The 15,653-nt window shown below is 35.3% G+C and overlaps 1 protein-coding gene across 1 annotated transcript in view; it reads right to left on the minus strand.

Annotated features, from left to right (window-relative positions):
- Positions 1-15,653, minus strand: part of IL13RA2 (interleukin 13 receptor subunit alpha 2) — a 69,519-nt gene that overhangs the window by 40,280 nt on the left and 13,586 nt on the right. The window contains exon 2 of the mRNA XM_045518000.2: positions 3,277-3,328. The gene's annotated coding sequence lies outside the window, so the exon portion shown is untranslated. The remainder of the gene's footprint in view (positions 1-3,276; positions 3,329-15,653) is intronic.

The following is a 15,653-nucleotide window of genomic DNA, read 5'->3' on the forward strand; positions in this document are numbered from 1 at the left end:
TTGCTCATTAAACTTTCAAGTAGAGATACAGAGTAGCCAGCTGGATACATAAGCCTGGAACGTAGGGGATAGTACAGTACTAGAGATAAAATTTGAGAGTTAATGATATGTACATGGATACACTAGATAAAGCAAATGATGTTCATTGGTTTTAATCTTTCTGTCCTTTATTCTCAATTACAAAAGCTTATTATCTCACAGGATAACCTGTCAGAACTAACTCAATCTTCTTTCTTTTAACTTACTCTATTTTAAATAGTCAAAGTTTCAGCAATGTTAACACTACATTGCTAATCGCTAAGCTTCTAAAAGCCACACAGTCTTTTATTTATAAGACTCGTTTTTACAAAGCTCTTTCTAGAACTTTTCCTTGCCTGGATGGTGGCATTACTGCATTGAAATATGAAACTTTCTTACTTTTAGACACCTCATTCTCTTTCTTTTCTATTCAAGTTTGAAGACCAATTAAAAAATTTTTGTGCTCATGTGACAACTAGAGGGCAATAAATGAAAATTTTCCCAAAGAGAAAGTTGTTCAAAGACTCATAATTTCAGGGCTCAAAAGATATCTCAAAAAAAATCCTCCAAATTTATCAAATTGTACACATTAAATACATACAGTTCTTTGCAAATCAATTATACCTCATTAAGGTGTCAAAAATAATTTTAAAAAATCTTCCTCCATTCCTCTGTCACAAAATTGTTGCACTGATTTTCTGTAACTACTGGTTTCAATTGATCTTTTTGGTAGATTCCTCATTAATCCTTTTGTACTATAGTTAAATGTTGACAGCAAAGTTGCATACCATTTTCCTTGGTTCTGAAGCTGGTCTCTAGCATATACACGTGACACACATTTAGAAGACACAGAATAGCTAAAAGAAATACAGATATACATACTTAATCATAACAGTTTCAGAGCTTAGTGTAGTAGCTAAGAACATTAAATCTGGGAGTTCATATTGTCTGAGTTTGAGTCTCAGGACCATCATTTACTGGTTGTGTCAACCTAGAGAATGTACTAAACATCTTTATGCCCCAGTTTCCTCATCTTTTAAAATGGGGATAGTAATAGGGTTTACTTCACAGGATTGTAGTGAGAATTAAATGAATATGTGTAAAGCACCTACTATGTGTCTGGTGCACAGTAAGCCTATGTGTGAATTAGCCGATAGAAGATTTTGATCAGAAGGGTAGGCAGGGGTTGAATAAAATGAAGCTCCATCTGTCCATTTACTTGTTAAGATTTACCCTTTGCCACCTACTAGGGTTACAAGTCCCAATTCGGTATCACTCCTTTGTGACAAGCTCCCAAAACAGGAATTATTTTCTCTTGAAAACCCATTGATATTCAAATAAAGTACTCAAGAAGTCTGTGTGGAAAGGAAGCAGGTATGTGTTGGTCTTTCACATTTGCACAGTATGCCTCATTCTTAGCTTGAGTATTTTGCAAAGTATAGAGAGACTAGGACTGGTACATTTTAGTGATGTGTAAAGAATGAAGTTGCGAATACATAGATGCACGAATGAATGAAATAAAACAAAATCCTAGAAGAAGGAAGATAAGCATAATGAAAAGACATTGAAAGGGAGGGACATGGGAAAGTAGGGATTGCTAAGCCACCAAAGACCTCATTCCCACAGTTGGCAACTGTGCTTCCTACATTTTTTTTTTTAACTAAGAGGAACAATTTTCTGTAAATGTTTAACAGAAATCCCTCAAGTTCCACTGTTGATACAAAAGAGGCCCCTCCTTTGGAGAAAATGAAGCAGAGTGTCTCAGGATGTAACACCCGCAGATAATTATAAGTCCCAAACGTTACATAACAATGACCAGATCCCTTCTCTTGTTTATCAATTCCATACGCCAGAGTGGACTGCAGAATCTCAGCGACCCAGAAGATAGAATAAAGGATTGTAAGGAAGCAAGTGTAGAAAAGCAGTTATCATTTCCATTTCTTCCTAAAGGTTGGAAAATCTAAATTAGAGGAAAGGCATAAAAATATATTTCCTTCCCTCAAGAAGCTCATAGTCCAGTCCAGGGATGTAGAGAGGTGAAGAAACAATTATGATACAATCTACTAAATATTATAATGGAGGGAAACCTTTTTTCCATATGGGTCTATGGAAACCCAGGCTATGGATTTCAGCAAGGGGCTGATGTCTGAGTAGTTTTAAATGAGAAATAGGAAATAAATGATAAATAGGAGATCTCATTATCTTCTCCTTGGATTACTGAAAGTATTCCCTATCTTTCTTCTGACCCATCCTCTCTGGTCCCACAAGAAAAATATGAGGGAGGACTTGAGTTGTCTAGGAAGGGAGGACTTGAGATGAGTCTAGCAAACAGTTTTTATTTAGGACAAGGTAGTTTGATTGTGTGTAAATTTGAGCTATCCACCTTTTCTTTCATTTACTGTATCAGTGTTATTGGCCTTCTACATTACCATGAGTCTTTTAGAATGCCACACTGCTTGACAATTCTCGTTGGCTATTTCATTCAAATATTTAATGACACAGACAGGCTCTAATTCCAAGCTACATAGATGCTACTTACTATGAACACCTTAGAAAAAAATTCAATAGCTGTGAACACTCTTTTTCGCAAGGTTTGGCGGGATTTGTTGTGACCAATGTATGCCGTATTTAACTTCTTAACTATCATCTATGATATTTAATGAGGCAAATTTCCATGATATCAACCTTCTTTTTTTTTGCATTTCCATGCATGGTAAGTTAGTATCTCTCCCTTCTCCTCCTCACTCCTTATTCTAGAAGAGTCCCAAAAGAAAAAGTTCATCTCTAAAGTCATAAGTAATATCTTCTGTGTGAGTCTCCCTCTGCTATGGTACCCTTACTATGTCCCTCATTTTAAAGAACATGATCTTCCGAATCATCTTTCTCTTTCATATACCTGTCACATTTCTATGGACCAGTAGAGTCTTAGCCCTCACAAACATACTCATACTCATGACACCTCACCAGACAAATAACCACCAAAACAGAGAAAGATTTAGTGATGTGTATTGTAAAGAGCACTAGACTGTGAGTTAGGGGATCTGAGTTTTGGCCCTAATCCTATCACTGTTAAATTGGCTACAAATTTCACTTCCTCAGGACCTCAATTTATTCAACAGTAAAATAAGCTTGATGACCTACAAAGTCATATCCAGTTCTAATAATCCTCAAAAAAAACTTTAAAATAAAATTTGCTTTATTACAAATACATTTATTTTATACAAGTTTATTATAAATTTTAAGAAAATTAAAACTTACCTTTCCAAATGTGTGAGATCCAGCCACTCCTTGTGAATTGTCTCTATAAGACCTATGTAGAAAGAGTAATATGGGTTAAAAGCAAATGAACTTATAGGGAAAAAATATTAAATGTGGTAACCTCTTGATGATATCTGTGGAAAGAACATTATTCAAATAAATACCATTTGCTTTCACAAAATGCTTAAAGTAACAGAACTTGTGTGGACTGGCATAGTTCACATTATTTTTCCTCCTTCCAAGAATTAGTAATATTAATATGAATCATCACCAATGAAATTTATTACCAACACAGTAAAGAAACATATTGAGATATTACTCAGATTATCATCATGTTTTGAAATGAGAGAAAAATTACTAAAGCTTATAATTTATTTACAACAGTATTTTTTAAAAAAATCACTTAACCAATAATTTAAATGCAAATCATGCCAGTACACTCCAACATTATATAAAGACAATATGATTCCAAATGTAATACTACAGAGGAATCCTTAGGGTTCCTAGGCCTTGCTGCTATAGTCAAACCATCATAGACAGATCAGACTTTCTCCTATTTATAAACTTCTTTAGAGAGAAAATTCCACAACTTTCCTCAGGATTGATTTCCAGTGTTACACAATCAAGTTTCCTCCTTAAGGTCTAACAAAAAACTCCCATGCCCTTTCTTAAGTCTATTTAATCATCTAAGAGTAAAGAGACTATTTACTGACTATCCTCTGCATCTGATTTATTGATATTTTAATACAGTTATTAGATTAGCCCTCAGACTTCCCTTCTTTGGGTTGATGAATATTGTTCATCAGCATTTCCCTCAGAATACATTTCTTATGTCTTGTGACCTATTTTCTGTTTCTCTAGGTAAATGTCTTGCTTTAATAGCTGTGCTTCAGGATTCTAGTAGGGTATGCCTGGATTTGAGTTTCTATTTTTATTTTTTACACCGTATAACTCTTTAGAATGTATTTACAATTTCCATGGGGTCTATAGTCTCTGCTCTTTCTGTAAGATTTTCTCTTTCAGAATTTTCCCAGATTATCCAAAATACAGCTGTATTACCACAGTGCAAAAAACCTATAAATTTAAAACATATAAAAGCCCTGACTCCAGCTTGAAATAAGAACAATACAGTTTCAGTTTTGTGGTATCCTGTCCAGAGGCCAAGACATTATTCAAGTGGTATTTCTCAGGAAAGAAATGTTTAGACTCCTGGGGCGAAGCCAGAAATCTGGAGTGGGTGATGCATTTCTTGGCTCCCTAATTCTTATGTCACCAGAGAAATATTTTGGCTGAGCACTAGATACTCGTCCTCATTTTCAGACCACTTCATTTTGTGAAGTTAGATTCTTTGGAGAACTATGTAGTGTATCCCAAGGTGCATTTTTATGATCTAATTGCCATGTGCTATATATTTGAAATTTCAACTCTTGGAATGTATGAAGGTATTGTCAATATAAAAGTTGTCTTCCTATATATTACACAATAGTACAAGAACTAATGCCCTTCTGAGGCTTCTGTCTTCTATTGAATCAGACTCTCAGAAAGAGAAAGGAATGGTGCTCTCTAGATTTAACCCTGACATGGCTTACAATTGGGACCAACCCTACACATAGGCAAACTAGGTATAACCTTTGTAGTGAGATTTGAGGGGCCTTAAAAGATCAGTCTGGTTCAGCACCTGACTTGCTCCTTTGGGGTTCTCAAATGTCTCCTTCTCAGTAAGACCTATACTGTGTCCACACTGTTTAGAATTGAAACTTGTACCAAACACACACACGCACACACACACACACAGAGCACATCCACTATTCCTGTATTTTTCAAAGCATGCATTTCCTTCTAATATACAATATCATTTAGTGAATGAATGAATGAATGAATGAATGAATGAATTGGCTATTTTGGCATTTATTGCCTGTCTCCCTCTTCTAGACCATAAGCACTATACAGCAGGTATTTTTATCTATTTTGTTCACTGGTGACACCCAAGTACCTAAAACAGTACTTGAGCACTCAATTAAGCACTCAGTAAGTATGTTCTAAATGAATGAATGAGTTGAATAATCCCTGAGAAATAGCCTGTATACAGATTGGCACTATGACATGCTCTATACTGATATATTATTGAAGGCATCAATCATCAGTTAAATCATCAATTGAAAACAGAAATAGCGAGTATAATTTATCCAACTGCAAATTACTATTGGATGTTGCTTTCATTTATTTCAAAACATTTATATAGTGCTTACAAGTTTCTCTTCATCATTTATATAGATATATCTATTCACATACAGAATCACATATGTATTACCTATAAACATTTAGACAAGGGCACACATGGAAGAAGCGAAAGGAGTAAAGGAGAATAGCAGAAGGAAAGTGAAAATAAAATGGAGACAATCATGGACTGATTTGAGAAGTGAGAGGATAGTCAGTAGTTTGTGGGTAGCTGAAGAGAGTATAAAAATTCAGGAAAAAATATAGAGGTGATATCAGAACATAATCAGGAAATATCTCCCCTGGATCTCTCGTGAAACTTAACTTTAGTCAGGTAGGATAGGTCAGCCTCACTCCACATAAACCTCACTCCTTTTATATTCTGGTTCCTGGGATCCCTACCCATTACAAACCTGAGATTTTAATAGCGAATTCCTTTCTCTCAAGGTGTTACATCTACCTGATTTCATTAAACTACTGTAGTACGTTTCCTCCCACTCAAAAAAAACCAACCAAACAAACAAACAAACAAAAATATTCAGTTACCTTTGTTAACAAAATAGAAATGAACTATTACACTTGCCTTCTCATGTGACTATAAGCCTTCACACGCTCAGGAAATGAGTCTCAAACCAAATGGGGAACTTGCCCTAATAGTTTCCCTTTTATGCTTTGCATTTCCATTTCTTATCTCTGAATGAGTTCTTTTTAAGTAGAATTGACTAAAACAAGAACAAAGGGAATGCTGACATCACTTGGACTATAGGAGGCATTTGGAAATGGTAAGCAATATCTGCATTTCCCTCTTTTTCCTTTTCAAGAAAACCCTGTAACATTTACTGTATGTTCATTAAAACAATTTGAACAGTTGGAGGAAGGTGTCAGCATTGCAAAGGCAAAACACACTAAAAGGTATTTATTTTAATTTTTATGACATAATTAATATTTTTCTCCTCTGTCATTTTCTTAGTTTTTCATGGTACTAAGCTTCTAGAGTAGTTGATATTTGAAAAACAGTATGAACACATCAGATTTGTACATGACTTTACATTTTATATTTATTTTTACATGTGAGTTTCGTAAGAAACCACTGAGACAGGCAGAATAGGAAGCATTCATCCCATATTCCAAATGAGGAAAATAAAAGTGCATTTTTCAAGATCACATGACCTGAAATTGTCTATGTTGGTTGTCTTCCTGTATTCTTCTATTTCTATTTAATAGATGTTAATTGAGCACCTACCACTGAAAAACCAAGAGCTGCATACTCTAGATACAAACATAAGACCCAGTCTCTCTCCCCTCAAGGAAATTAGTATTTAGTATAGAAAACAGATATGTAAACAAATATTGCTAATACAGTAAGATAAGGGGTTATATTATAACCCATAAAACACCATTTTTACATAAAAGAAAAACCGACAGAGAAACTTTGATTATTCAGACTTTGGTTCTTGGCAGACATTTTCTCTATAATTAACAAAGTGAGCTTATCACTTCAAGGAAAACAACTGACAGCATTTCTTCCCAATTATAAAATTCAAGTTCTTAAGTAAAAATGAGAATTTTAGAAAACTTGTATCTGCCACCATGAGCTTGACAGCTTTCCAAAACATGAATAATTTCCTGATGAGATCAATGATTATAGTAACAAATGTAATATTTTTATATTGTATCCTGAAATATGTCAATATTTGGAAGATCTGCGTAACTCAGTGAAGCAATATTTTTCAGATGATCAATGCATGATGTTACAAAGTCATGCATGGGTAAAAAAAATCTATTCAAAGTGAGGATATACTGATGGACTTTTCATGCATGAAAACACAAAAAATTCACTGACACAGTTTCAGATTCCATATTGGAAGTAACCTCTAAGAAACTAACACTTGTCAAATTTTGGTGTATTATCAAAGAATATCCACAATTATCTGAAATGGCTAATAAGATACTCTTGCCTTTTCCAACTCCATATGTGAGTGAGAAATGATTTTCTTCCTATATTTCAACAAGAAAAACTCATCACAGCAGGGTAAATGCAAAAGCAGATAAGAGAATCCAGCTCTCTTCTATTACACCAGACAGTAAAGAGATTTGCAAAAATGCAAATGCTACTTCTTTCACCAAATGTCTTGTTGTTTTGAAAAATATAGTTTTTTTTTAAATAAAATAAATAACTGTGCTAACTTGTAATGGATATTTATCATTTCAAATGAATTCATAATTAAATATTTTTAAATTTTCCAGTTTTAATTTCTAATATAATAAATACAAATAGGCATAGCTCACATAAACAAAAGCTCTTTGGGGTCCTCCATGATTTTTAAGAGTACAACCAAAAAGTTTGAGAACTGCTGCCCTAGACAAACTCTTACACATATAGTCAATAAAATATGTCCATTGCAGCTTTGTCTGAAACAGTGAAAACCTGTAAACAATTTAAGTATCCATGAAGAGGTAAAAGAAGAAATAAATTGTGTACATTCATACTATGTAATCATATATCATTGTTAAAATAAAGAAGAGTTACAAGTATTACCATGGGTGAATATCAAAAATATAATGGTAGTAAACTCAAAATGGCTTAGACTTAAACATAAGACAATATAAACCTTTTAGAAGAAAACATAGGCAAAACATTCTCTGACATAAATCTCAGCAATGTTCTCCTAGGGCAGTCTACCCAGGCAATAGAAATAAAAGAAAAAATAAACAAATGGGACCTAATTAAACTTAGAAGCTTTTGCACAGCAAAGGAAACCATAAGCAAAACAAAAAGACAACCTATGGAATGGGAGAAAATATTTGCAAATGATGTGACTGAAAAAGGCTTAACTTCAAGCATATGTAAACAGCTCATACAACTTAATAACAAAAAGCCAAAAAATCCAATGCAAAAATAGGCAGAAGACCTAAACAAGCAATTCCCCAGTGAAGACATACAAATGCCCAATAGGCACATTAAAAAATGCTCAATATTGCTAATTATCAGAGAAATGCAAATCAAAACTACAATGAGGTATCACCTCACACTGGTCAGAATGACCATGATTCAAAAGTCCATGAACAATAAATGCTGGAGAGGGTGTGGAGAAAAGGGAACCCTCCTACACTATTTGTGGGAATGTAGTTTGGTGCAGCCATTATGGAAAATAGTATGGAGATTCCTCAAAAAACTAAAAATAGACTTACCATATGATCCATCAATCCCACTCCTGGGCATATATCTGGAGGAAACTCTAAATCAAAAAGATATATGCACCCCAATGTACATAGCAGCACTATATACAATAGCCAAGACATGGAAACAACCTAAAGGTCCATCGACAGAAAAATGGATAAAGAAGGGACATCCATGTTGCTGCAAATGGCGTTATGTTGTTGTTTTTTATGGCTGAATAGTATTCCATTTAATAAATATAACACATTTTCTTTATCCAGTCATTCTAAGTGAAGTAAGCTAGAAAGAGAAAGGAAAATACCATATGAGACCGCTCATATGTGGAATCTAAAAATAAAAAAGAACATAAATACAAAACAGAAACAGGCTCATAGAGATAGAATACAAACTTGTGGTTGTCAAGGGGGAGGGAGATGGGAAGGGATAGAATGGGAGTTCAAAATTTGTAGATACTGACAGGCATATGCAGAATAGATAAACAAGATTATACTGTATAGTACAGGGAAGTATATACAAGATCTTGTAGTAGCTCACAGTGAAAAAAAATGTGACAATGAATATATGTATGTTCATGTATAACTGAAAAATTGTACTCTACTCTGGAATTTGACACAACATTGTAAAATGACTATAACTCAATAAAAAGAGTTTAAAAAAGTGGATAAATAAGATGTGGTATACATATACAATGGAATACTATTCAGCTATAAAAAGGAATAAAACAATGTCATTTGCAGCAACATGGATGGACCTGGAGATCATCATTCTAAGTGAGGTAAGCCAGAAAGAGAAAGAAAAATACCATATGATGTTGCTTATATGTGGAATCTAAAAAAAAAAAGACACAAATAAACTTATTTAGAAAACAAAAACAGACTCACAGACATAGAGAACATACTTAAGGTTACCAGGAGGCAAAGAGAATGGATAAATTGGGAGTTTGAGATTTGCAGATACTAACTACTATATATAAAATAGATAAACAACAAATTTATACTGTATACTACAGGGAACTATATTAAATATCTTGTAGTAACCTATAGTGAAAAAGAATATGAAAAGGAGTATATGTATGTATATGCATGACTGAACTATTATGCTGTACACCAGAAATTGACACAACATTGTAAACTGACTATACTTCAATTAAAAAAAACAAAATAAGACAACAGTGAAGTTTGCTGCATCGACTGACTCCCTTTCATGAACAATTTCTCTGTCACATACAATGCTGTTTGACAGCATTTTACCCACAGTAGAATTTCTTTCAAAACTAGAGTCAATCCTCTCAAACCTTGCCACTGCTTTATCAACTAAGTGTATGTAATATTCTAAATCCTTTGTTGTCATTTCAGCAATCTAAACAGCATCTTCATTAGGAGTAGATTCCACCTCAAGAAACAACTTTCTTTTCTCATCCATAAGAAGCAACTCCTCATCCATTAAAGTTTTGTCCTGAGATTGCAGCAAGTCAGTCACATCTTCAGGCTCCACTTCTAATTCTAGTTCTCTTGTTATTTCCATTACATCTACAGTGACTTCCTCCACTGAAGTCTTGAACTCCCCAAAGTCATCCCTGAGGGTGGAATCAACTTTACCCAAATTCCTGTTAATGTTGATATTTTGACCTCTTCTCCTGACAGGAATGTTCTCAATGGCATCTGGAATGGTGAATCCTTTCCAGGTCTTCAATTCACTTTGCCCAGAACCATCAGAAGAATCAGTATGGTAGCTATAGCTTTATAGAGCTTTATAAAATATATTTTTTAAATCAGAAGGCTTGAAAGTCAAAATGACTCCTTGATCCATAGGCTGCAGAATGAATGTTGTGTTAGCAGGCATGAAGACAACATTAATCTTGCTGTACATCTTCGTTAGATCTTCTGGGTGATGAGGTGCATTTTCAATGAACTGGAATATTTTGAAAGGAATCTTTTTCTCCGAGCAATAAGTCTCAACAGTGGGCTTAAAATATTCAGTAAACTGTGTTGTAAACAGATGAGCTGTCATCCAGGCTTTGCTGTTACATTCATAAAGCACAAGCAGATTTAGCATAACTCTTAAGGGCTCTAGGAATTTCAGAATGAGCACTGACTTCATTTGAAAACCACCAGCTGCATTACCCCTAACAAGAGTGTCAGCCTGTCCTTTGAAGCTTTGAAGCTAGGTATTGACTTCTCTCTATGAAAGTCCAAGTTGGCATCTTCTTCCAACAGAAGGCTGTTTCATCTACATTGAAAATCTCTTGTTTAGAGTGACCACCTTTATTAATTATCTTAGCTAGATGGTCTGGATAACTTGCTGCTTCACCTTGCACCTTTATGTTATGGAGAAGGCTTATTTCCTTAAGCCTCATGAACCAACCTCTGCTAGCTTCAAACTTTTCTTCTGCAGCTTCCTCACCTCTCTCACCCTTCACAGAATTGAAGGGAGTTAGGGCCTTGCTCTGGATTAGGCTTTGGCTTATGGGGATGTTGTGACTGGTTTGATTTTCTATCTGGGTCACTACAACTTTCTCCAAATCAGCAATAAGTCTGTTTTACTTCCTTATCATTTGTGTGTTCACTGGAGTAGCACTTTTAATTTCCTTCAAGAACTTTTGCTTTGCATTCACAACGTGGTTAACTGTTGGGTGCAAGAGGCCTAGCTTTTAACCTATCTCAGCTTTCAACATACACCTTCCTCGCTAAGCTTTATTATTTCTAGTTTTTTAATTTAAAGTTGAGAGACATGTGACTCCTCCTTTCACTTGAACACATAGGAGCCATTGCACAGTTACTAATTGGCCGAATTTCAATATCGTGTCTCAGGGAATAGGGAGGCCCAAGGAGAAGGAGAGAGATGGGAGAACTGTAGGTCGGTGAAGCGGTCAGAACAAACACAACATTGATTAAGTTCACTGTTTTATATGGGTGCGGTTCATGGTGCCCCCAAATAATTACAATAGTAACATCAAAGATCAGTGATTACAGATTACCATAACAAATACAGTAATGAAAAAGTTTGAAATATTTTTGAGAATTATGAAAATGTAACACAGAGACATGAAGGGCGCACATGCTGTTGGAAAAATGTCACAGATAGACTTGCTCAGTGATGGGTTGTCACAAACAAAATTTGTAAAAACCACAGTATCTGCAAAGTACAATAAAACGAAGTATGCCTGTAATAATCTCATCTGTACCTTTATTCATTCAAGCTGCTTTTTTCCCCAAAGGGATTGTAGATGAACGTCATACTAAAGCAGATGATGACCGCATGGTCTGGCAAGTTTAAAATTTTTTTCTCTTTTTTTTACCCCCAGTCCATCTTTATAATCAGAGCGGCCTTCAAAAGAATTAAGCCTCTATGTATTCTCTTTTCCCTCCCACATTCCCCAAGGCCATTTTAGTTAGTTCCTATCATTTCCTAAAGCAATAGGGAATAATTTCTATCCCTGCAAATACATACTGTTGCCATGGAAAAGGGGAGAAAAGCTAATTCAGAGGGAATACAGAGAGAGAGAGAAGGAGAGAGAAAGATTGAGGGAGACTTGCTAAATAGTTTCTGAGTAACTAAAAAAAGGTTATTTTCAAGCCTGTTTCACAGATCTGATAGTCATATTTTACTCGAAAACAATCCAAGAATAATAATAGATACAAGAAGAGTTTCCTGAAAAAAATAAGATACTCTTTTCCTGAATGCAATGGTCAAGCAGATGTCATCCCCTGTGAGACAGGTTCTTGTGTTGTTATTCATAGTGACTGGAAAAGGCTTTATGCCTCAGAGACCAGCATTGTAACTTTTAGTAAAGCCCGTCCCTGCACACGTATGTGTGCAGGTATGCGTGTGTATGCTTAGGTACTGTCCACTCTCCTCATACCATCTGCCACACTTCACTTTGACCATCCTGGTGAAAGTAGCAATATCTTCTGGGAATTGAACATGTACAAAGCCTCGTCAGACTAGGTAGCTGGAAGAATGGAGTTCGGGAAGGAAGCAAGAAATATGAAAGTAAGAAGTATGAAAGTTAGGAGCACAAAGTACACCCATATACAAATGGTGAAGCAAATTCCATTAAATCATTAGGAATGCATTCTTGGACCTAGAAAGAATTCTACTCAGTAATATACTCTTAGAAAAATGAAAATGCATGTGTGAAGGATACTTTTAGATGTGTCTGTTACTATCATAGAGGAAACAGTTGGCAAACCAGCAAAGGGCAAGGCCCTTTAGAAAGGAAGATCAGGCTACGCAGGAAGGGGATGAAAGAGCAAGAGTAGGATGGTGGCGGTGGGGAGAGAAGCTGAACAAGGCAAATAGAAGGTACCAAAGATACGTGTTTGTCTGCTTCATTAGTTTGTTTAGGGTACCAGATGTTCTTCCCCCTTTGCTTTGCTTTTCCTGCAGATTCTTCATTCTATACTTCATTTCCTAATTTCTGTTCTTTAATTCCTAATCCAGACAAGGTTGACCTAGCAGATTGGAAGATAAAGAATCATTGTGAAATTCTGGGGCACAACAGAGGAAGTATACAAGAGTAGAAAGCTAAGTTATAAGCAAGAAAATATTAAGCACAGGCAAGCAAGTATTATGGCTCTTTTTTACCCATTAAAGTGCTTCAATCTTTGTTTTCTCACCCCAAGTAACATTCAGAATCACAATTACATTAGACAATCTTTAGACTAGAAAAAACTAGGAGATAGTCCAGAGTAAACATTAAAACAAAATACATCTGGGAAGCTTGAGTTATAAACTCTGTCAATTACACAATATAACTTAAATTAAACAAGGAGGAAATTGGCAGTGGAACTCCCAAAAGAAGGAACTTGCATTGAATTAAAAGGGGGAGAAACACCCACACCTTGAAACTCCTGAGCATCCAAAAAATCTTGAGGTTTTACTTAGATTCATAAATCTATCATTTCCATTTAAAAATATTTTCAAAATCATCAACCATTTACAGCTTAAAGATTTATTATCCTACTCTCCTAGGAATATATAAGATAGACATCTTTATATGTCATGACCTGAAAAATTCTAATAAAAATAAAGACCTTGCTACTAACGTCTTCTCTTTGTTCAAAGCCTGCACATATTCTTGGAAGGCACAGATTGTGACCATAATTAAGGAAATGTTCTTCAGAACCCAGTCTTCGTGGAGGTGGTTTATCGGCGTGTAGCCAGCTGTGCATGCAGCTCCATGTCATACTGCTGGCTTATTTTCTCTCTTTGTTCATTATTTTCTTTCTCCTCTAGGGGATTTATTTTTAGCATCTATTGAATTAGAGAGTTCAGTGGAATTGGATATAATAAATAAAAACAGCTTTGTCAGAAAAACAAAGAAATTTGAGGAAAAAACACTTGATTTATCTTGCTTGGGACTAGTATAACAAACCCGTGGCTTCTAAGGAAACATTTTATCTGATTAAGCCTTACAAATTTTTAAAAGTTAAGTATTAAACTGTGGGTTGATTTTCTCATTTGACTGAGAGATTAAATGGTTCAAGTCACTTCATAAAGCACATCAATGAACAGGTACACAAATCCTTTGAGAACAATCTAAGCTTGTTCAGATATCACAAAAATCAGATTGCCAATGTATAGCCCAGGGAACAATTGATTCCTTTCTGGTTATCTTTTGGTCAAAGAAAATATTTTGCTTTCTGCATGCCCAATTGAAATTTGTGTTGTTCACATCACTCCAGTTTACTCCCTGTGATCCAAACAGAAATATGTAATAAAATGGAGGAAAAAAAGCTTCATAAAAAAGAGGAAAAAATCAAATGAAACTACAACAGATAATTGTACATTTTAGGTAACTCAAATACAATATACATAGAACTTATCTCCCCTATCCCAAATCTGCTTCTTCTACTACCTTCCTTATATTGGTAATGGCATCACCATTAAAATGATTCAAGTCAGAAAGCCTAGAATATTCTTGACTTCCTCTCCCAGTGCCTACGTGTAGCCTCTGATCAACTTCTGACTTCATCCCTAAAAAAATCTCTCATACCAGTCCCTTCCTTTCCTAGCCACTGCCACTCACCTAGTCTGTGCCCTCATCATTACTCACAAAAACCTGTCTCTCAGACTTCTTGCCAATCTTCCCTCTTATTTTGCCACACTGCCATCCATACATCTCTCTAAAAGCCCAAAATGAAGATCCCTTTGCTTAGAAACCTTCGTTAGCATTCACTACTTACAGAATCATGGCTAAATTCCTTAGCATGGAATTCAGAGGTTTTCATAACCTATCCTAGTCTACATTTCCAACCTCATCTCCAGTCACTCATTTCTATGCATCTTATATGCTCAAGATGCTTTTTCCTCCCAGCTGAACCATGTAATCTCAGGCCTCTATTTTTGTTTTGTTTTGTTTTGTTTTTCCCTTCATGCTTTTCCTTTCAGTCTGGGATGCCCTCACCACTTCCAACCACTAATAAACTCTAACTCATCTTTGAAGATCCAACTCTCAAATATTACTTTTGCTCCACAGCTTTCCCTTATTTCCTCCACAGCCACCATCCCCACCCTAGGCACACAGAAATAAGTACTCCCTGGTATATGTTCCTATAAGCAATTCTCTTACAGCTCATCAATTTATATTGTACATGGATTATATGTATACACCAGACATGGCTTATTGCCTGTTTCTCACATCCCTGCTCGGTATATATTACCATGGTTTATACCAAATGACTCTGTGCACCCTCAAGCTATGGCTGACTGAACCAAAGGGGAAATAATGCTTTACAATGGACAGAACTGGTGGTCACCACATTAATCAAGTAGTCAAGCTTAACCTCAACAATAATGGAATGGCTTGACATAATGTGCCTCCTAATATGATGATGTGGGAATTACACACACTGCTCATGTCATCTTCTTGCTAGATATGTTTCACCTGAAATTAATCATAACAAAAAAATTAAGGTAAATCCAGAATGTAGGACATTCCATAGAACATCTAGTCTGGATTCTTCAAAAGACTTAA

This window comes from Camelus bactrianus, chromosome X, assembly GCF_048773025.1.
Source record: "Camelus bactrianus isolate YW-2024 breed Bactrian camel chromosome X, ASM4877302v1, whole genome shotgun sequence".
In the NCBI taxonomy this organism is placed as follows: domain Eukaryota; kingdom Metazoa; phylum Chordata; class Mammalia; order Artiodactyla; family Camelidae; genus Camelus; species Camelus bactrianus.